This window comes from Pimephales promelas, chromosome 3, assembly GCF_988280905.1.
Source record: "Pimephales promelas chromosome 3, fPimPro1.hap1.1, whole genome shotgun sequence".
NCBI classification, from domain to species: domain Eukaryota; kingdom Metazoa; phylum Chordata; class Actinopteri; order Cypriniformes; family Leuciscidae; genus Pimephales; species Pimephales promelas.
The window spans coordinates 48134571-48152691 of NC_142771.1; the positions used below are offsets into that span (position 1 = coordinate 48134571).

At 47.2% G+C, this 18121-nt stretch overlaps 28 non-coding genes across 28 annotated transcripts; all 28 read right to left on the minus strand.

The window, feature by feature from the left end:
- Nucleotides 1–243: 243 nt before the first annotated feature.
- Nucleotides 244–316, minus strand: trnav-cac (transfer RNA valine (anticodon CAC)). Its single transcript has one exon. It is a non-coding gene; the product is annotated as a tRNA-Val (tRNA).
- Nucleotides 317–1071: 755 nt separating this feature from the next.
- Nucleotides 1072–1144, minus strand: trnav-cac (transfer RNA valine (anticodon CAC)). The gene has a single exon. It is a non-coding gene; the product is annotated as a tRNA-Val (tRNA).
- A 123-nt stretch (nt 1145–1267) lies between these two features.
- On the minus strand, nt 1268–1340 carry trnav-aac (transfer RNA valine (anticodon AAC)). The gene has a single exon. It is a non-coding gene; the product is annotated as a tRNA-Val (tRNA).
- Nucleotides 1341–1558: 218 nt separating this feature from the next.
- trnav-uac (transfer RNA valine (anticodon UAC)) lies at nt 1559–1631 on the minus strand. The gene has a single exon. It is a non-coding gene; the product is annotated as a tRNA-Val (tRNA).
- Nucleotides 1632–1898: 267 nt separating this feature from the next.
- On the minus strand, nt 1899–1971 carry trnav-cac (transfer RNA valine (anticodon CAC)). The gene has a single exon. It is a non-coding gene; the product is annotated as a tRNA-Val (tRNA).
- A 123-nt stretch (nt 1972–2094) lies between these two features.
- trnav-aac (transfer RNA valine (anticodon AAC)) lies at nt 2095–2167 on the minus strand. The gene has a single exon. It is a non-coding gene; the product is annotated as a tRNA-Val (tRNA).
- A 558-nt stretch (nt 2168–2725) lies between these two features.
- On the minus strand, nt 2726–2798 carry trnav-cac (transfer RNA valine (anticodon CAC)). The gene has a single exon. It is a non-coding gene; the product is annotated as a tRNA-Val (tRNA).
- Nucleotides 2799–2921: 123 nt separating this feature from the next.
- Nucleotides 2922–2994, minus strand: trnav-aac (transfer RNA valine (anticodon AAC)). The gene has a single exon. It is a non-coding gene; the product is annotated as a tRNA-Val (tRNA).
- Nucleotides 2995–3213: 219 nt separating this feature from the next.
- Nucleotides 3214–3286, minus strand: trnav-uac (transfer RNA valine (anticodon UAC)). The gene has a single exon. It is a non-coding gene; the product is annotated as a tRNA-Val (tRNA).
- A 266-nt stretch (nt 3287–3552) lies between these two features.
- On the minus strand, nt 3553–3625 carry trnav-cac (transfer RNA valine (anticodon CAC)). The gene has a single exon. It is a non-coding gene; the product is annotated as a tRNA-Val (tRNA).
- A 6377-nt stretch (nt 3626–10002) lies between these two features.
- On the minus strand, nt 10003–10075 carry trnav-cac (transfer RNA valine (anticodon CAC)). The gene has a single exon. It is a non-coding gene; the product is annotated as a tRNA-Val (tRNA).
- Nucleotides 10076–10198: 123 nt separating this feature from the next.
- trnav-aac (transfer RNA valine (anticodon AAC)) lies at nt 10199–10271 on the minus strand. Its single transcript has one exon. It is a non-coding gene; the product is annotated as a tRNA-Val (tRNA).
- A 219-nt stretch (nt 10272–10490) lies between these two features.
- On the minus strand, nt 10491–10563 carry trnav-uac (transfer RNA valine (anticodon UAC)). The gene has a single exon. It is a non-coding gene; the product is annotated as a tRNA-Val (tRNA).
- Nucleotides 10564–10830: 267 nt separating this feature from the next.
- Nucleotides 10831–10903, minus strand: trnav-cac (transfer RNA valine (anticodon CAC)). The gene has a single exon. It is a non-coding gene; the product is annotated as a tRNA-Val (tRNA).
- A 123-nt stretch (nt 10904–11026) lies between these two features.
- trnav-aac (transfer RNA valine (anticodon AAC)) lies at nt 11027–11099 on the minus strand. Its single transcript has one exon. It is a non-coding gene; the product is annotated as a tRNA-Val (tRNA).
- Nucleotides 11100–11318: 219 nt separating this feature from the next.
- Nucleotides 11319–11391, minus strand: trnav-uac (transfer RNA valine (anticodon UAC)). Its single transcript has one exon. It is a non-coding gene; the product is annotated as a tRNA-Val (tRNA).
- Nucleotides 11392–11657: 266 nt separating this feature from the next.
- On the minus strand, nt 11658–11730 carry trnav-cac (transfer RNA valine (anticodon CAC)). Its single transcript has one exon. It is a non-coding gene; the product is annotated as a tRNA-Val (tRNA).
- A 123-nt stretch (nt 11731–11853) lies between these two features.
- trnav-aac (transfer RNA valine (anticodon AAC)) lies at nt 11854–11926 on the minus strand. The gene has a single exon. It is a non-coding gene; the product is annotated as a tRNA-Val (tRNA).
- Nucleotides 11927–12145: 219 nt separating this feature from the next.
- Nucleotides 12146–12218, minus strand: trnav-uac (transfer RNA valine (anticodon UAC)). Its single transcript has one exon. It is a non-coding gene; the product is annotated as a tRNA-Val (tRNA).
- Nucleotides 12219–12485: 267 nt separating this feature from the next.
- Nucleotides 12486–12558, minus strand: trnav-cac (transfer RNA valine (anticodon CAC)). The gene has a single exon. It is a non-coding gene; the product is annotated as a tRNA-Val (tRNA).
- Nucleotides 12559–13313: 755 nt separating this feature from the next.
- On the minus strand, nt 13314–13386 carry trnav-cac (transfer RNA valine (anticodon CAC)). Its single transcript has one exon. It is a non-coding gene; the product is annotated as a tRNA-Val (tRNA).
- A 123-nt stretch (nt 13387–13509) lies between these two features.
- On the minus strand, nt 13510–13582 carry trnav-aac (transfer RNA valine (anticodon AAC)). The gene has a single exon. It is a non-coding gene; the product is annotated as a tRNA-Val (tRNA).
- A 218-nt stretch (nt 13583–13800) lies between these two features.
- On the minus strand, nt 13801–13873 carry trnav-uac (transfer RNA valine (anticodon UAC)). The gene has a single exon. It is a non-coding gene; the product is annotated as a tRNA-Val (tRNA).
- Nucleotides 13874–14140: 267 nt separating this feature from the next.
- trnav-cac (transfer RNA valine (anticodon CAC)) lies at nt 14141–14213 on the minus strand. Its single transcript has one exon. It is a non-coding gene; the product is annotated as a tRNA-Val (tRNA).
- A 123-nt stretch (nt 14214–14336) lies between these two features.
- trnav-aac (transfer RNA valine (anticodon AAC)) lies at nt 14337–14409 on the minus strand. The gene has a single exon. It is a non-coding gene; the product is annotated as a tRNA-Val (tRNA).
- A 558-nt stretch (nt 14410–14967) lies between these two features.
- Nucleotides 14968–15040, minus strand: trnav-cac (transfer RNA valine (anticodon CAC)). The gene has a single exon. It is a non-coding gene; the product is annotated as a tRNA-Val (tRNA).
- Nucleotides 15041–15455: 415 nt separating this feature from the next.
- trnav-uac (transfer RNA valine (anticodon UAC)) lies at nt 15456–15528 on the minus strand. The gene has a single exon. It is a non-coding gene; the product is annotated as a tRNA-Val (tRNA).
- A 266-nt stretch (nt 15529–15794) lies between these two features.
- On the minus strand, nt 15795–15867 carry trnav-cac (transfer RNA valine (anticodon CAC)). Its single transcript has one exon. It is a non-coding gene; the product is annotated as a tRNA-Val (tRNA).
- Nucleotides 15868–18121: the final 2254 nt, after the last annotated feature.

Consider the following 18121-nt stretch of genomic DNA (forward strand, 5'->3'; position numbering starts at 1 on the left):
CTTTTAGCGTACGCTTGTTCAAAAGCGACTGAAACGATAGACTGCCCACTGTCCTAAAAAATGGCAAAAAGCTGCTATTTTTGTTGGCAGACTAAACATTTTTTATTACTCTACAGGAAACTTCAATGGTCATTTGTTTTGTTTTAGTCCTTTTTTAAAGAATTTACACCGCAAATCGCCCTGCAAGTGTTCTGACCTGCTCAACAGAAAACCACTCAAAAAATTTTAGCAAAGACCATCCACAGTTTCCGCCCAGTTTCGAACTGGGGACCTTTCGCGTGTGAGGCGAACGTGATAACCACTACACTACGGAAACATGCCCTGTAGGTGCAGGCAGAAATCTTCTGGTGCAGGCTTGTTAAAAAGTGTATAAAGGAAAGGTGAGCTGAGCCCTCCTGTTGTGGCAAACAGTTTAAATTTTCTGCCAGAAAGCCAATTGCTGTTTCTGCTCGGTTTCGAACCGAGGACCTTTCGCGTGTTAGGCGAACTTGATGACCACTACACTACAGAAACCTCCTTATGTAAGACATGTGCTTTTTCGAAAATGGCTCCATCCCATAATCTTTCCTGCAAGCATTGTGACAAGCTGTTTAAATTCCACAAACAACAGATAAGAGCTCATTCGGAATGGCAGTCTGCCTACAGCTCTTTGGTACAATTGCCCTCACCTAATTTCAATAGTCCAAAAACTTTGTTGCGAATTTCAGCACGTATATTGAAAACCCCTTTATTTGTTTCCGCCCAGTTTCGAACTGAGGACCTTTCGCGTGTAAAGCGAACGTGATAACCTCTACACTACGGAAACTTAACTTGGAAGACAGTCCGACCTCTTTTAGCGTACGCTTGTTCAAAAGCGACTGAAACGATAGACTGCCCACTGTCCTTAAAATGGCAAAAAGCTGCTATTTTTGTTGGCAGACTAAACATTTTTTATTACTCTACAGGAAACTTCATTGGTCATTTGTTTTGTTTTAGTCCTTTTCTAAAGAATTTACACCGCAAATCGCCCTGCAAGTGTTCTGACCTGCTCAACAGAAAACCACTCAAAAAATGTTAGCAAAGACCATCCACAGTTTCCGCCCAGTTTCGAACTGGGGACCTTTCGCGTGTGAGGCGAACGTGATAACCACTACACTACGGAAACATGCCCTGTAGGTGCAGGCAGAAATCTTCTGGTGCAGGCTTGTTAAAAAGTGTATAAAGGAAAAGTGAGCTGAGCCCTCCTGTTGTGGCAAACAGTTTAAATTTTCTGCCAGAAGCCAATTGCTGTTTCTGCTCGGTTTCGAACCGAGGACCTTTCGCGTGTTAGGCGAACGTGATGACCACTACACTACAGAAACCTCCTTATGTAAGCATGTGCTTTTCCGAAAATGGCTCCATCCCATAATCTTTCCTGCAAGCATTGTGACAAGCTGTTTAAATTCCACAAACAACAGATAAGAGCTCATTCGGAATGGCAGTCTGCCTACAGCTCTTTGGTACAATTGCCCTCACCTAATTTCAATAGTCCAAAAACTTTGTTGCGAATTTCAGTACGTATATTAAAAACCTCTTTACTTGTTTCCGCCCAGTTTCGAACTGAGGACCTTTCACGTGTAAAGCGAACGTGATAACCACTACACTACGGAAACTTAACTTGGAAGACAGTCCGACCTCTTTTAGCGTACGCTTGTTCAAAAGCGACTGAAACGATAGACTGCCCACTGTCCTAAAAAATGGCAAAAAGCTGCTATTTTTGTTGGCAGACTAAACATTTTTTATTACTCTACAGGAAACTTCAATGGTCATTTGTTTTGTTTTAGTCCTTTTCTAAAGAATTTACACCGCAAATCGCCCTGCAAGTGTTCTGACCTGCTCAACAGAAAACCACTCAAAAAATTTTAGCAAAGACCATCCACAGTTTCCGCCCAGTTTCGAACTGGGGACCTTTCGCGTGTGAGGCGAACGTGATAACCACTACACTACGGAAACATGCCCTGTAGGTGCAGGCAGAAATCTTCTGGTGCAGGCTTGTTAAAAAGTGTATAAAGGAAAAGTGAGCTGAGCCCTCCTGTTGTGGCAAACAGTTTAAATTTTCTGCCAGAAGCCAATTGCTGTTTCTGCTCGGTTTCGAACCGAGGACCTTTCGCGTGTTAGGCGAACGTGATGACCACTACACTACAGAAACCTCCTTATGTAAGACATGTGCTTTTTCGAAAATGGCTCCATCCCATAATCTTTCCTGCAAGCATTGTGACAAGCTGTTTAAATTCCACAAACAACAGATAAGAGCTCATTCGGAATGGCAGTCTGCCTACAGCTCTTTGGTACAATTGCCCTCACCTAATTTCAATAGTCCAAAAACTTTGTTGCGAATTTCAGCACGTATATTGAAAACCCCTTTATTTGTTTCCGCCCAGTTTCGAACTGAGGACCTTTCGCGTGTAAAGCGAACGTGATAACCTCTACACTACGGAAACTTAACTTGGAAGACAGTCCGACCTCTTTTAGCGTACGCTTGTTCAAAAGCGACTGAAACGATAGACTGCCCACTGTCCTTAAAATGGCAAAAAGCTGCTATTTTTGTTGGCAGACTAAACATTTTTTATTACTCTACAGGAAACTTCATTGGTCATTTGTTTTGTTTTAGTCCTTTTCTAAAGAATTTACACCGCAAATCGCCCTGCAAGTGTTCTGACCTGCTCAACAGAAAACCACTCAAAAAATGTTAGCAAAGACCATCCACAGTTTCCGCCCAGTTTCGAACTGGGGACCTTTCGCGTGTGAGGCGAACGTGATAACCACTACACTACGGAAACATGCCCTGTAGGTGCAGGCAGAAATCTTCTGGTGCAGGCTTGTTAAAAAGTGTATAAAGCAAAAGTGAGCTGAGCCCTCCTGTTGTGGCAAACCGTTTAAATTTTCTGCCAGAAGCCAATTGCTGTTTCTGCTCGGTTTCGAACCGAGGACCTTTCGCGTGTTAGGCGAACGTGATCACCACTACACTACAGAAACCTCCTTATGTAAGACATGTGCTTTTTCGAAAATGGCTCCATCCCATAATCTTTCCTGCAAGCATTGTGACAAGCTGTTTAAATTCCACAAACAACAGATAAGAGCTCATTCGGAATGGCAGTCTGCCTACAGCTCTTTGGTACAATTGCCCTCACCTAATTTCAATAGTCCAAAAACTTTGTTGCGAATTTCAGCACGTATATTAAAAACCCCTTTACTTGTTTCCGCCCAGTTTCGAACTGAGGACCTTTCGCGTGTAAAGCGAACGTGATAACCACTACACTACGGAAACCTACCTTGGAAGACAGTCCGACCTCTTTTAGCGTACGCTTGTTCAAAAGCGACTGAAACGATAGACTGCCCACTGTCCTTAAAATGGCAAAAAGCTGCTATTTTTGTTGGCAGACTAAACATTTTTTATTACTCTACAGGAAACTTCAATGGTCATTTGTTTTGTTTTAGTCCTTTTCTAAAGAATTTACACCGCAAATCGCCCTGCAAGTGTTCTGACCTGCTCAACAGAAAACCACTCAAAAAATGTTAGCAAAGAACATCCACAGTTTCCGCCCAGTTTCGAACTGGGGACCTTTCGCGTGTGAGGCGAACGTGATAACCACTACACTACGGAAACATGCCCTGTAGGTGCAGGCAGAAATCTTCTGGTGCAGGCTTGTTAAAAAGTGTATAAAGGAAAAGTGAGCTGAGCCCTCCTGTTGTGGCAAACAGTTTAAATTTTCTGCCAGAAGCCAATTGCTGTTTCTGCTCGGTTTCGAACCGAGGACCTTTCGCGTGTTAGGCGAACATGATGACCACTACACTACAGAAACCTCCTTATGTGACCTCTGCGGGACCATCAATGCCTCACTCCAGCATGTTCTGTCAGGCTGCAAAACAGCACTGACACAGGGTCGATTTAGATGGCGGCATGACCAAGTGCTCAGAAAGCTGGCCGAAGTGCTGGAGGAAAGTCGGCAGGAGGCAAACAACAAGAGTCCATCAGAGAGTCGATGCAGGATCCGCTTCCTCAGGCAGGGGGAACCCGCAACGCATACCAGTAAGAGACCACCTTCCAGGCTGTTAACACCAGGGGCAGAGTGGAAGATGGAAGTAGACCTGGAAAGGCAGCTCCAGTTCCCACAGGAGATATGCAGCACCACCTTAAGACCAGATGTGGTGCTGTGGGCTGCAGCTGTGAAGTCTGTGATACTGATCGAGCTGACAGTGCCATGGGAGGAGGGACTGGAAGCAGCCTACGAGAGAAAGAAGCCGAAGTACGCAGATCTGGTCGCGGAGTGCAGAGAAAGTGGATGGGGTGCGAGGCTGTACCCGGTCGAGGTGGGAGCCAGAGGCTTTGTGGGCAGATCAACGTCACATCTGCTCAAGGACCTGGGACTACGGGGAGCCACACTGAGTAGATCCACCAAAGAGCTCTCTGAAGAAGCTGAGAAAGCAAGCCACTGGCTCTGGCTGAAACGACGAGATAAGGCTTGGGGAGTAACATCTAATTAGGTTTTGCTGCAGGGGGTGACAGGGAGACGTCCTTGTTCACTGCCCCGCCACCAGGAGATGTTCTGGGCTAAGGGGCGAAACGTCAATGAGCGGTGGTCCCCAGCTGAAGACCCTGCAGCAAAACCTTGCGGTATGCAGTCAGGTCTAGGCCCGGCTCAGGGAAGAGGACGCCCCTGCCATGCACAGTCCACCACAGGCGCCGTTGGAGGTGCGACAGGCCTAAGGTCAAGCAGAAAGACCACCTCACTGTAATGAATATTGCATTTCTGGAGACAGTGACTACTGTGAATAGAGCAGTTGGAGTCCAGGGAAGACTGGAGGACAACCAGGAGAGACTGGTGGCAGCAGGATAGTCTGCATCGGGAGAGGCGGGCTAGTAACCCTACCCTCTAGTTTTCCAAGAGGAAGACACCCAAAGTTTACTACGGAAAAGAAACAGAGAAAACAACCCGATGGCCCTCCGAGAGGCGGGATGAAAGAAGGGCCAACAAGGACGGACCACACGGTAACGAACGCAAGGACATCGGCAAAAGAGAAGATTCTAAGAAAGTGTGGGTGTGGCTGGGAAAAAACAACAACTTTGAGGGGACTTCACATTCACATGGGAAAGAAGAAGTGTGCTGGTGGTAGCCTTATGCAACCTTGCACTGCCCCGGTGAGGGCAGGTCAGACAAATGGGATCCAAGGCCGGGTTGACAACCACAGCGCCAACGGGCCCAATGTTGCAGAGGTAGGGCAGGAGGAAAGGGATGGTGATGAACCCCAAGAAGCGAACCCAGGAGCACCCCCAAGCAACCCAAGAACAGAGTCGAGTCAAAGGGCCAGGAACCTGAAGAACCCACTCCGAAGGAACAAGATAAAGTGGCCAAAGGCCAACGAGCTTGCGGAGTGGAGAAAATTGGACGAACATCTGAGCGGGCTGCTGAAAAAAGCACTGTGCGGGTCAGTTGTAGCCAAGCTAAATCTGTTCGGGGAAATCCTGTATGAAGAATGTAGTAACAGGTATGGCGAGGTGACCATCAGAGAAGCCTCAACAAGACCAAAGGGCAGGAGGGAGAAAGAGATTGATGACTTGGTGACAAGCAGAAGGCAGCTCCGCAAGCGTTGGAGGAAGGCAGAAGAGTCTGAGAAGGTGGGCCTGAAAGCTCTCTGGGATGAGATCAGAAGACGCCTTGCTAACCTCCGGAGGGCAGAACGGATCAGAAGACGGAGAAAAAGGAAGGAGAAGGAAAGATCAAGTTTTTTCAGGAATCCATTCCGGCATGCACGCGGGCTCCTCGAGGAGAAGACAAGTGGAACCCTGGATATCTCCAAAGAAGAACTGCAGGAGTATATCCGCACTCAGTACAGCGACCCAGCAAGAAACGACCCCCTAGGTTCGCCAGGATATGTGCCTAGACCCTCAGAACCATCCGCCCTGTTTGACGCATCACCACTAAAGCTCAGCGAGGTCAGGCAGGTGATTCAGCGGGCAAGATCTGCTTCAGCACCAGGCCCGAACGGAATTTCGTACAAGCTGTATAAGAACTGCCCAGGAGTGCTGAAGCTGCTATGGACCCTAATGAGAATCACCTGGATAAAGCAGACCATACCATCTGAGTGGCAGAGGGCAGTGGCAGTCTCTATTCCCAAACAACAAAACGCTAAGACCATTGAGCAGTTCAGGAGCATAGCTCTACTGAATGTGGAGGGGAAAATCTTCTTTTCCGTGCTGGCGAGAAGAATGACCACCTACCTCACGGAGAACAACTATATCAATACCAGCTGCCAGAAAGCTGGGATTCCAGGGTTCCCTGGCTGTGTAGAGCATGCTTCCATGATTTGGGAACAGACCCAGACCGCTAAGAGGGAGAAGAGAGATCTACACGTCATATGGCTAGACCTAGCCAATGCTTATGGGTCAGTGCCACACCTGCTAATAGCCTATGCATTGGAATTCTTTTACATCCCAGACAACATAAGAAGCATGATAACAAACTACTTCCAGGACATGCACATGTGCTTTGCACTGAAAAAAGTAACATCTGGCTGGCAACAACTGGAAGTAGGGATCGCAATGGGATGCTCCATTTCCCCAATCCTCTTCGTGGCAGCGTTTGAGGTCATCCTGATCGGGGCAAGGCAGGTGGTGGGTGGGGTCCGGCTGCCTGCAGGCCAGAGGCTCCCGCCTCTAAGGAGCTATATGGACGACATCACCTGCCTGCTACGAACCGCCCCATGCACATTCAGGCTGCTTAAGAGGCTGGATGAGTTAATCACTTGGGCCAGGATGAAGTTCAAGCCGCAGAAGTCAAGGAGCCTCTCATTGCGTAAGGGGGAGAGAAATGACAGGGTCACCTTCACCATCAGCGGTGAAGACATCCCCCGCATCGTGGATCAGCCCATCCGAAGCCTGGGAAGACTTTATACATCTGGTCTCTCAGACAAGGATATGGGGAAAATCATCCTTCGGCAGCTGTCAGAAGGCCTGTCTAAGATCGATGCAAGCCAGCTACCTGGAAAGTACAAGGTGTGGTGTTATCACTTCACCCTGTACCCAAGGGTGATGTGGCCCCTGAAGCTGTGCGAAGTCACCTCATCCGCCGTAAGCCAGATGGAAGCAAAAGCCAACACCTTCATCCGCAAATGGCTCGGTCTACCACGGTGCTTCTCAGCTGCTGGTCTGTATGGATGGAACTCACTCCAGTTACCCCTGAAATCCATCACCCTGGGCTACAGGCAGGAGAAGGCAAGGCTGGTGATGGAATTAATGGAATCCTCCGACAGGGCAGTGGCTGATGCAAATGTCAGAGTTGAAACTGGAAGGAAATGGAGGGCTAAGGAGGAGGTACAGAAGGTCATGGGAAGACTGCAACATCGAGAAGTCGTGGGCATGGTTCAGACAGGGCGGGCAGGCCTCGGATGGAGCGAGCCACCTATCCTATGGTCCAAGGCAAGCAGGAAGGAGAGGAAGGAGCTTGTTGTTGCAGAGGTCACTAGAATTGAGCAGGAGGAGCTCAGAGTGAGGTCTGTGGCACAGGGGCAGCAGGGGCGGTGGACAACCTGGGAGGGTGTCGCAAGCCGAGCAATCAGCTGGGCAGAGTTCTGGAAACTGCCACAGGCTCGGCTCAGTTTCCTCATTAGGGCAACATATGACACACTCCCAAGCCCTAAAAACCTCCACCAATGGCTTGGAATAGAGCAATCTTGTGACCTCTGCGGGACCATCAATGCCTCACTCCAGCATGTTCTGTCAGGCTGCAAAACAGCACTGACACAGGGTCGATTTAGATGGCGGCATGACCAAGTGCTCAGAAAGCTGGCCGAAGTGCTGGAGAAAAGTCGGCAGGAGGCAAACAACAAGAGTCCATCAGAGAGTCGATGCAGGATCCGCTTCCTCAGGCAGGGGGAACCCGCAACGCATACCAGTAAGAGACCACCTTCCAGGCTGTTAACACCAGGGGCAGAGTGGAAGATGGAAGTAGACCTGGAAAGGCAGCTCCAGTTCCCACAGGAGATATGCAGCACCACCTTAAGACCAGATGTGGTGCTGTGGGCTGCAGCTGTGAAGTCTGTGATACTGATCGAGCTGACAGTGCCATGGGAGGAGGGACTGGAAGCAGCCTACGAGAGAAAGAAGGCGAAGTACGCAGATCTGGTCGCGGAGTGCAGAGAAAGTGGATGGGGTGCGAGGCTGTACCCGGTCGAGGTGGGAGCCAGAGGCTTTGTGGGCAGATCAACGTCACATCTGCTCAAGGACCTGGGACTACGGGGAGCCACACTGAGTAGATCCACCAAAGAGCTCTCTGAAGAAGCTGAGAAAGCAAGCCACTGGCTCTGGCTGAAACGACGAGATAAGGCTTGGGGAGTAACATCTAATTAGGTTTTGCTGCAGGGGGTGACAGGGAGACGTCCTTGTTCACTGCCCCGCCACCAGGAGATGTTCTGGGCTAAGGGGCGAAACGTCAATGAGCGGTGGTCCCCAGCTGAAGACCCTGCAGCAAAACCTTGCGGTATGCAGTCAGGTCTAGGCCCGGCTCAGGGAAGAGGACGCCCCTGCCATGCACAGTCCACCACAGGCGCCGTTGGAGGTGCGACAGGCCTAAGGTCAAGCAGAAAGACCACCTCACTGTAATGAATATTGTAAGACATGTGCTTTTTCGAAAATGGCTCCATCCCATAATCTTTCCTGCAAGCATTGTGACAAGCTGTTTAAATTCCACAAACAACAGATAAGAGCTCATTCGGAATGGCAGTCTGCCTACAGCTCTTTGGTACAATTGCCCTCACCTAATTTCAATAGTCCAAAAACTTTGTTGCGAATTTCAGCACGTATATTAAAAACCCCTTTACTTGTTTCCGCCCAGTTTCGAACTGAGGACCTTTCGCGTGTAAAGCGAACGTGATAACCTCTACACTACGGAAACTTAACTTGGAAGACAGTCCGACCTCTTTTAGCGTACGCTTGTTCAAAAGCGACTGAAACGATAGACTGCCCACTGTCCTTAAAATGGCAAAAAGCTGCTATTTTTGTTGGCAGACTAAACATTTTTTATTACTCTACAGGAAACTTCAATGGTCATTTGTTTTGTTTTAGTCCTTTTCTAAAGAATTTACACCGCAAATCGCCCTGCAAGTGTTCTGACCTGCTCAACAGAAAACCACTCAAAAAATGTTAGCAAAGACCATCCACAGTTTCCGCCCAGTTTCGAACTGGGGACCTTTCGCGTGTGAGGCGAACGTGATAACCTCTACACTACGGAAACATGCCCTGTAGGTGCAGGCAGAAATCTTCTGGTGCAGGCTTGTTAAAAAGTGTATAAAGGAAAAGTGAGCTGAGCCCTCCTGTTGTGGCAAACCGTTTAAATTTTCTGCCAGAAGCCAATTGCTGTTTCTGCTCGGTTTCGAACCGAGGACCTTTCGCGTGTTAGGCGAACGTGATGGCCACTACACTACAGAAACCTCCTTACGTAAGACATGTGCTTTTTCGAAAATGGCTCCATCCCATAATCTTTCCTGCAAGCATTGTGACAAGCTGTTTAAATTCCACAAACAACAGATAAGAGCTCATTCGGAATGGCAGTCTGCCTACAGCTCTTTGGTACAATTGCCCTCACCTAATTTCAATAGTCCAAAAACTTTGTTGCGAATTTCAGCACGTATATTAAAAACCCCTTTACTTGTTTCCGCCCAGTTTCGAACTGAGGACCTTTCGCGTGTAAAGCGTACGTGATAACCTCTACACTACGGAAACTTAACTTGGAAGACAGTCCGACCTCTTTTAGCGTACGCTTGTTCAAAAGCGACTGAAACGATAGACTGCCCACTGTCCTTAAAATGGCAAAAAGCTGCTATTTTTGTTGGCAGACTAAACATTTTTTATTACTCTACAGGAAACTTCAATGGTCATTTGTTTTGTTTTAGTCCTTTTCTAAAGAATTTACACCGCAAATCGCCCTGCAAGTGTTCTGACCTGCTCAACAGAAAACCACTCAAAAAATGTTAGCAAAGACCATCCACAGTTTCCGCCCAGTTTCGAACTGGGGACCTTTCGCGTGTGAGGCGAACGTGATAACCACTACACTACGGAAACATGCCCTGTAAGTGCAGGCAGAAATCTTCTGGTGCAGGCTTGTTAAAAAGTGTATAAAGGAAAAGTGAGCTGAGCCCTCCTGTTGTGGCAAACAGTTTAAATTTTCTGCCAGAAGCCAATTGCTGTTTCTGCTCGGTTTCGAACCGAGGACCTTTCGCGTGTTAGGCGAACGTGATGACCACTACACTACAGAAACATCCTTATGTAAGACATGTGCTTTTTCGAAAATGGCTCCATCCCATAATCTTTCCTGCAAGCATTGTGACAAGCTGTTTAAATTCCACAAACAACAGATAAGAGCTCATTCGGAATGGCAGTCTGCCTACAGCTCTTTGGTACAATTGCCCTCACCTAATTTCAATAGTCCAAAAACTTTGTTGCGAATTTCAGCACGTATATTAAAAACCCTTTTACTTGTTTCCGCCCAGTTTCGAACTGAGGACCTTTCGCGTGTAAAGCAAACGTGATAACCACTACACTACGGAAACTTAACTTGGAAGACAGTCCGACCTCTTTTAGCGTACGCTTGTTCAAAAGCGACTGAAACGATAGACTGCCCACTGTCCTAAAAAATGGCAAAAAGCTGCTATTTTTGTTGGCAGACTAAACATTTTTTATTACTCTACAGGAAACTTCAATGGTCATTTGTTTTGTTTTAGTCCTTTTTTAAAGAATTTACACCGCAAATCGCCCTGCAAGTGTTCTGACCTGCTCAACAGAAAACCACTCAAAAAATGATAGGAAAGACCATCCACAGTTTCCGCCCAGTTTCGAACTGGGGACCTTTCGCGTGTGAGGCGAACGTGATAACCACTACACTACGGAAACATGCCCTGTAGGTGCAGGCAGAAATCTTCTGGTGCAGGCTTGTTAAAAAGTGTATAAAGGAAAAGTGAGCTGAGCCCTCCTGTTGTGGCAAACAGTTTAAATTTTCTGCCAGAAGCCAATTGCTGTTTCTGCTCGGTTTCGAACCGAGGACCTTTCGCGTGTTAGGCGAACGTGATGACCACTACACTACAGAAACCTCCTTATGTAAGACATGTGCTTTTTCGAAAATGGCTCCATCCCATAATCTTTCCTGCAAGCATTGTGACAAGCTGTTTAAATTCCACAAACAACAGATAAGAGCTCATTCGGAATGGCAGTCTGCCTACAGCTCTTTGGTACAATTGCCCTCACCTAATTTCAATAGTCCAAAAACTTTGTTGCGAATTTCAGCACGTATATTAAAAACCCCTTTACTTGTTTCCGCCCAGTTTCGAACTGAGGACCTTTCGCGTGTAAAGCGAACGTGATAACCACTACACTACGGAAACTTAACTTGGAAGACAGTCCGACCTCTTTTAGCGTACGCTTGTTCAAAAGCGACTGAAACGATAGACTGCCCACTGTCCTTAAAATGGCAAAAAGCTGCTATTTTTGTTGGCAGACTAAACATTTTTTATTACTCTACAGGAAACTTCATTGGTCATTTGTTTTGTTTTAGTCCTTTTCTAAAGAATTTACACCGCAAATCGCCCTGCAAGTGTTCTGACCTGCTCAACAGAAAACCACTCAAAAAATGATAGCAAAGACCATCCACAGTTTCCGCCCAGTTTCGAACTGGGGACCTTTCGCGTGTGAGGCGAACGTGATAACCACTACACTACGGAAACATGCCCTGTAAGTGCAGGCAGAAATCTTCTGGTGCAGGCTTGTTAAAAAGTGTATAAAGGAAAAGTGAGCTGAGCCCTCCTGTTGTGGCAAACAGTTTAAATTTTCTGCCAGAAGCCAATTGCTGTTTCTGCTCGGTTTCGAACCGAGGACCTTTCGCGTGTTAGGCGAACGTGATGACCACTACACTACAGAAACATCCTTATGTAAGACATGTGCTTTTTCGAAAATGGCTCCATCCCATAATCTTTCCTGCAAGCATTGTGACAAGCTGTTTAAATTCCACAAACAACAGATAAGAGCTCATTCGGAATGGCAGTCTGCCTACAGCTCTTTGGTACAATTGCCCTCACCTAATTTCAATAGTCCAAAAACTTTGTTGCGAATTTCAGTACGTATATTAAAAACCTCTTTACTTGTTTCCGCCCAGTTTCGAACTGAGGACCTTTCACGTGTAAAGCGAACGTGATAACCACTACACTACGGAAACTTAACTTGGAAGACAGTCCGACCTCTTTTAGCGTACGCTTGTTCAAAAGCGACTGAAACGATAGACTGCCCACTGTCCTAAAAAATGGCAAAAAGCTGCTATTTTTGTTGGCAGACTAAACATTTTTTATTACTCTACAGGAAACTTCAATGGTCATTTGTTTTGTTTTAGTCCTTTTTTAAAGAATTTACACCGCAAATCGCCCTGCAAGTGTTCTGACCTGCTCAACAGAAAACCACTCAAAAAATTTTAGCAAAGACCATCCACAGTTTCCGCCCAGTTTCGAACTGGGGACCTTTCGCGTGTGAGGCGAACGTGATAACCACTACACTACGGAAACATGCCCTGTAGGTGCAGGCAGAAATCTTCTGGTGCAGGCTTGTTAAAAAGTGTATAAAGGAAAGGTGAGCTGAGCCCTCCTGTTGTGGCAAACAGTTTAAATTTTCTGCCAGAAAGCCAATTGCTGTTTCTGCTCGGTTTCGAACCGAGGACCTTTCGCGTGTTAGGCGAACTTGATGACCACTACACTACAGAAACCTCCTTATGTAAGACATGTGCTTTTTCGAAAATGGCTCCATCCCATAATCTTTCCTGCAAGCATTGTGACAAGCTGTTTAAATTCCACAAACAACAGATAAGAGCTCATTCGGAATGGCAGTCTGCCTACAGCTCTTTGGTACAATTGCCCTCACCTAATTTCAATAGTCCAAAAACTTTGTTGCGAATTTCAGCACGTATATTGAAAACCCCTTTATTTGTTTCCGCCCAGTTTCGAACTGAGGACCTTTCGCGTGTAAAGCGAACGTGATAACCTCTACACTACGGAAACTTAACTTGGAAGACAGTCCGACCTCTTTTAGCGTACGCTTGTTCAAAAGCGACTGAAACGATAGACTGCCCACTGTCCTTAAAATGGCAAAAAGCTGCTATTTTTGTTGGCAGACTAAACATTTTTTATTACTCTACAGGAAACTTCATTGGTCATTTGTTTTGTTTTAGTCCTTTTCTAAAGAATTTACACCGCAAATCGCCCTGCAAGTGTTCTGACCTGCTCAACAGAAAACCACTCAAAAAATGTTAGCAAAGACCATCCACAGTTTCCGCCCAGTTTCGAACTGGGGACCTTTCGCGTGTGAGGCGAACGTGATAACCACTACACTACGGAAACATGCCCTGTAGGTGCAGGCAGAAATCTTCTGGTGCAGGCTTGTTAAAAAGTGTATAAAGGAAAAGTGAGCTGAGCCCTCCTGTTGTGGCAAACAGTTTAAATTTTCTGCCAGAAGCCAATTGCTGTTTCTGCTCGGTTTCGAACCGAGGACCTTTCGCGTGTTAGGCGAACGTGATGACCACTACACTACAGAAACCTCCTTATGTAAGCATGTGCTTTTCCGAAAATGGCTCCATCCCATAATCTTTCCTGCAAGCATTGTGACAAGCTGTTTAAATTCCACAAACAACAGATAAGAGCTCATTCGGAATGGCAGTCTGCCTACAGCTCTTTGGTACAATTGCCCTCACCTAATTTCAATAGTCCAAAAACTTTGTTGCGAATTTCAGTACGTATATTAAAAACCTCTTTACTTGTTTCCGCCCAGTTTCGAACTGAGGACCTTTCACGTGTAAAGCGAACGTGATAACCACTACACTACGGAAACTTAACTTGGAAGACAGTCCGACCTCTTTTAGCGTACGCTTGTTCAAAAGCGACTGAAACGATAGACTGCCCACTGTCCTAAAAAATGGCAAAAAGCTGCTATTTTTGTTGGCAGACTAAACATTTTTTATTACTCTACAGGAAACTTCAATGGTCATTTGTTTTGTTTTAGTCCTTTTCTAAAGAATTTACACCGCAAATCGCCCTGCAAGTGTTCTGACCTGCTCAACAGAAAACCACTCAAAAAATTTTAGCAAAGACCATCCACAGTTTCCGCCCAGTTTCGAACTGGGGACCTTTCGCGTGTGAGGCGAACGTGATAACCACTACACTACGGAAACATGCCCTGTAGGTGCAGGCAGAAATCTTCTGGTGCAGGCTTGTTAAAAAGTGTATAAAGGAAAAGTGAGCTGAGCCCTCCTGTTGTGGCAAACAGTTTAAATTTTCTGCCAGAAGCCAATTGCTGTTTCTGCTCGGTTTCGAACCGAGGACCTTTCGCGTGTTAGGCGAACGTGATGACCACTACACTACAGAAACCTCCTTATGTAAGACATGTGCTTTTTCGAAAATGGCTCCATCCCATAATCTTTCCTGCAAGCATTGTGACAAGCTGTTTAAATTCCACAAACAACAGATAAGAGCTCATTCGGAATGGCAGTCTGCCTACAGCTCTTTGGTACAATTGCCCTCACCTAATTTCAATAGTCCAAAAACTTTGTTGCGAATTTCAGCACGTATATTGAAAACCCCTTTATTTGTTTCCGCCCAGTTTCGAACTGAGGACCTTTCGCGTGTAAAGCGAACGTGATAACCTCTACACTACGGAAACTTAACTTGGAAGACAGTCCGACCTCTTTTAGCGTACGCTTGTTCAAAAGCGACTGAAACGATAGACTGCCCACTGTCCTTAAAATGGCAAAAAGCTGCTATTTTTGTTGGCAGACTAAACATTTTTTATTACTCTACAGGAAACTTCATTGGTCATTTGTTTTGTTTTAGTCCTTTTCTAAAGAATTTACACCGCAAATCGCCCTGCAAGTGTTCTGACCTGCTCAACAGAAAACCACTCAAAAAATGTTAGCAAAGACCATCCACAGTTTCCGCCCAGTTTCGAACTGGGGACCTTTCGCGTGTGAGGCGAACGTGATAACCACTACACTACGGAAACATGCCCTGTAGGTGCAGGCAGAAATCTTCTGGTGCAGGCTTGTTAAAAAGTGTATAAAGCAAAAGTGAGCTGAGCCCTCCTGTTGTGGCAAACCGTTTAAATTTTCTGCCAGAAGCCAATTGCTGTTTCTGCTCGGTTTCGAACCGAGGACCTTTCGCGTGTTAGGCGAACGTGATCACCACTACACTACAGAAACCTCCTTATGTAAGACATGTGCTTTTTCGAAAATGGCTCCATCCCATAATCTTTCCTGCAAGCATTGTGACAAGCTGTTTAAATTCCACAAACAACAGATAAGAGCTCATTCGGAATGGCAGTCTGCCTACAGCTCTTTGGTACAATTGCCCTCACCTAATTTCAATAGTCCAAAAACTTTGTTGCGAATTTCAGCACGTATATTAAAAACCCCTTTACTTGTTTCCGCCCAGTTTCGAACTGAGGACCTTTCGCGTGTAAAGCGAACGTGATAACCACTACACTACGGAAACCTACCTTGGAAGACAGTCCGACCTCTTTTAGCGTACGCTTGTTCAAAAGCGACTGAAACGATAGACTGCCCACTGTCCTTAAAATGGCAAAAAGCTGCTATTTTTGTTGGCAGACTAAACATTTTTTATTACTCTACAGGAAACTTCAATGGTCATTTGTTTTGTTTTAGTCCTTTTCTAAAGAATTTACACCGCAAATCGCCCTGCAAGTGTTCTGACCTGCTCAACAGAAAACCACTCAAAAAATGTTAGCAAAGAACATCCACAGTTTCCGCCCAGTTTCGAACTGGGGACCTTTCGCGTGTGAGGCGAACGTGATAACCACTACACTACGGAAACATGCCCTGTAGGTGCAGGCAGAAATCTTCTGGTGCAGGCTTGTTAAAAAGTGTATAAAGGAAAAGTGAGCTGAGCCCTCCTGTTGTGGCAAACAGTTTAAATTTTCTGCCAGAAGCCAATTGCTGTTTCTGCTCGGTTTCGAACCGAGGACCTTTCGCGTGTTAGGCGAACATGATGACCACTACACTACAGAAACCTCCTTATGTGACCTCTGCGGGACCATCAATGCCTCACTCCAGCATGTTCTGTCAGGCTGCAAAACAGCACTGACACAGGGTCGATTTAGATGGCGGCATGACCAAGTGCTCAGAAAGCTGGCCGAAGTGCTGGAGGAAAGTCGGCAGGAGGCAAACAACAAGAGTCCATCAGAGAGTCGATGCAGGATCCGCTTCCTCAGGCAGGGGGAACCCGCAACGCATACCAGTAAGAGACCACCTTCCAGGCTGTTAACACCAGGGGCAGAGTGGAAGATGGAAGTAGACCTGGAAAGGCAGCTCCAGTTCCCACAGGAGATATGCAGCACCACCTTAAGACCAGATGTGGTGCTGTGGGCTGCAGCTGTGAAGTCTGTGATACTGATCGAGCTGACAGTGCCATGGGAGGAGGGACTGGAAGCAGCCTACGAGAGAAAGAAGCCGAAGTACGCAGATCTGGTCGCGGAGTGCAGAGAAAGTGGATGGGGTGCGAGGCTGTACCCGGTCGAGGTGGGAGCCAGAGGCTTTGTGGGCAGATCAACGTCACATCTGCTCAAGGACCTGGGACTACGGGGAGCCACACTGAGTAGATCCACCAAAGAGCTCTCTGAAGAAGCTGAGAAAGCAAGCCACTGGCTCTGGCTGAAACGACGAGATAAGGCTTGGGGAGTAACATCTAATTAGGTTTTGCTGCAGGGGGTGACAGGGAGACGTCCTTGTTCACTGCCCCGCCACCAGGAGATGTTCTGGGCTAAGGGGCGAAACGTCAATGAGCGGTGGTCCCCAGCTGAAGACCCTGCAGCAAAACCTTGCGGTATGCAGTCAGGTCTAGGCCCGGCTCAGGGAAGAGGACGCCCCTGCCATGCACAGTCCACCACAGGCGCCGTTGGAGGTGCGACAGGCCTAAGGTCAAGCAGAAAGACCACCTCACTGTAATGAATATTGCATTTCTGGAGACAGTGACTACTGTGAATAGAGCAGTTGGAGTCCAGGGAAGACTGGAGGACAACCAGGAGAGACTGGTGGCAGCAGGATAGTCTGCATCGGGAGAGGCGGGCTAGTAACCCTACCCTCTAGTTTTCCAAGAGGAAGACACCCAAAGTTTACTACGGAAAAGAAACAGAGAAAACAACCCGATGGCCCTCCGAGAGGCGGGATGAAAGAAGGGCCAACAAGGACGGACCACACGGTAACGAACGCAAGGACATCGGCAAAAGAGAAGATTCTAAGAAAGTGTGGGTGTGGCTGGGAAAAAACAACAACTTTGAGGGGACTTCACATTCACATGGGAAAGAAGAAGTGTGCTGGTGGTAGCCTTATGCAACCTTGCACTGCCCCGGTGAGGGCAGGTCAGACAAATGGGATCCAAGGCCGGGTTGACAACCACAGCGCCAACGGGCCCAATGTTGCAGAGGTAGGGCAGGAGGAAAGGGATGGTGATGAACCCCAAGAAGCGAACCCAGGAGCACCCCCAAGCAACCCAAGAACAGAGTCGAGTCAAAGGGCCAGGAACCTGAAGAACCCACTCCGAAGGAACAAGATAAAGTGGCCAAAGGCCAACGAGCTTGCGGAGTGGAGAAAATTGGACGAACATCTGAGCGGGCTGCTGAAAAAAGCACTGTGCGGGTCAGTTGTAGCCAAGCTAAATCTGTTCGGGGAAATCCTGTATGAAGAATGTAGTAACAGGTATGGCGAGGTGACCATCAGAGAAGCCTCAACAAGACCAAAGGGCAGGAGGGAGAAAGAGATTGATGACTTGGTGACAAGCAGAAGGCAGCTCCGCAAGCGTTGGAGGAAGGCAGAAGAGTCTGAGAAGGTGGGCCTGAAAGCTCTCTGGGATGAGATCAGAAGACGCCTTGCTAACCTCCGGAGGGCAGAACGGATCAGAAGACGGAGAAAAAGGAAGGAGAAGGAAAGATCAAGTTTTTTCAGGAATCCATTCCGGCATGCACGCGGGCTCCTCGAGGAGAAGACAAGTGGAACCCTGGATATCTCCAAAGAAGAACTGCAGGAGTATATCCGCACTCAGTACAGCGACCCAGCAAGAAACGACCCCCTAG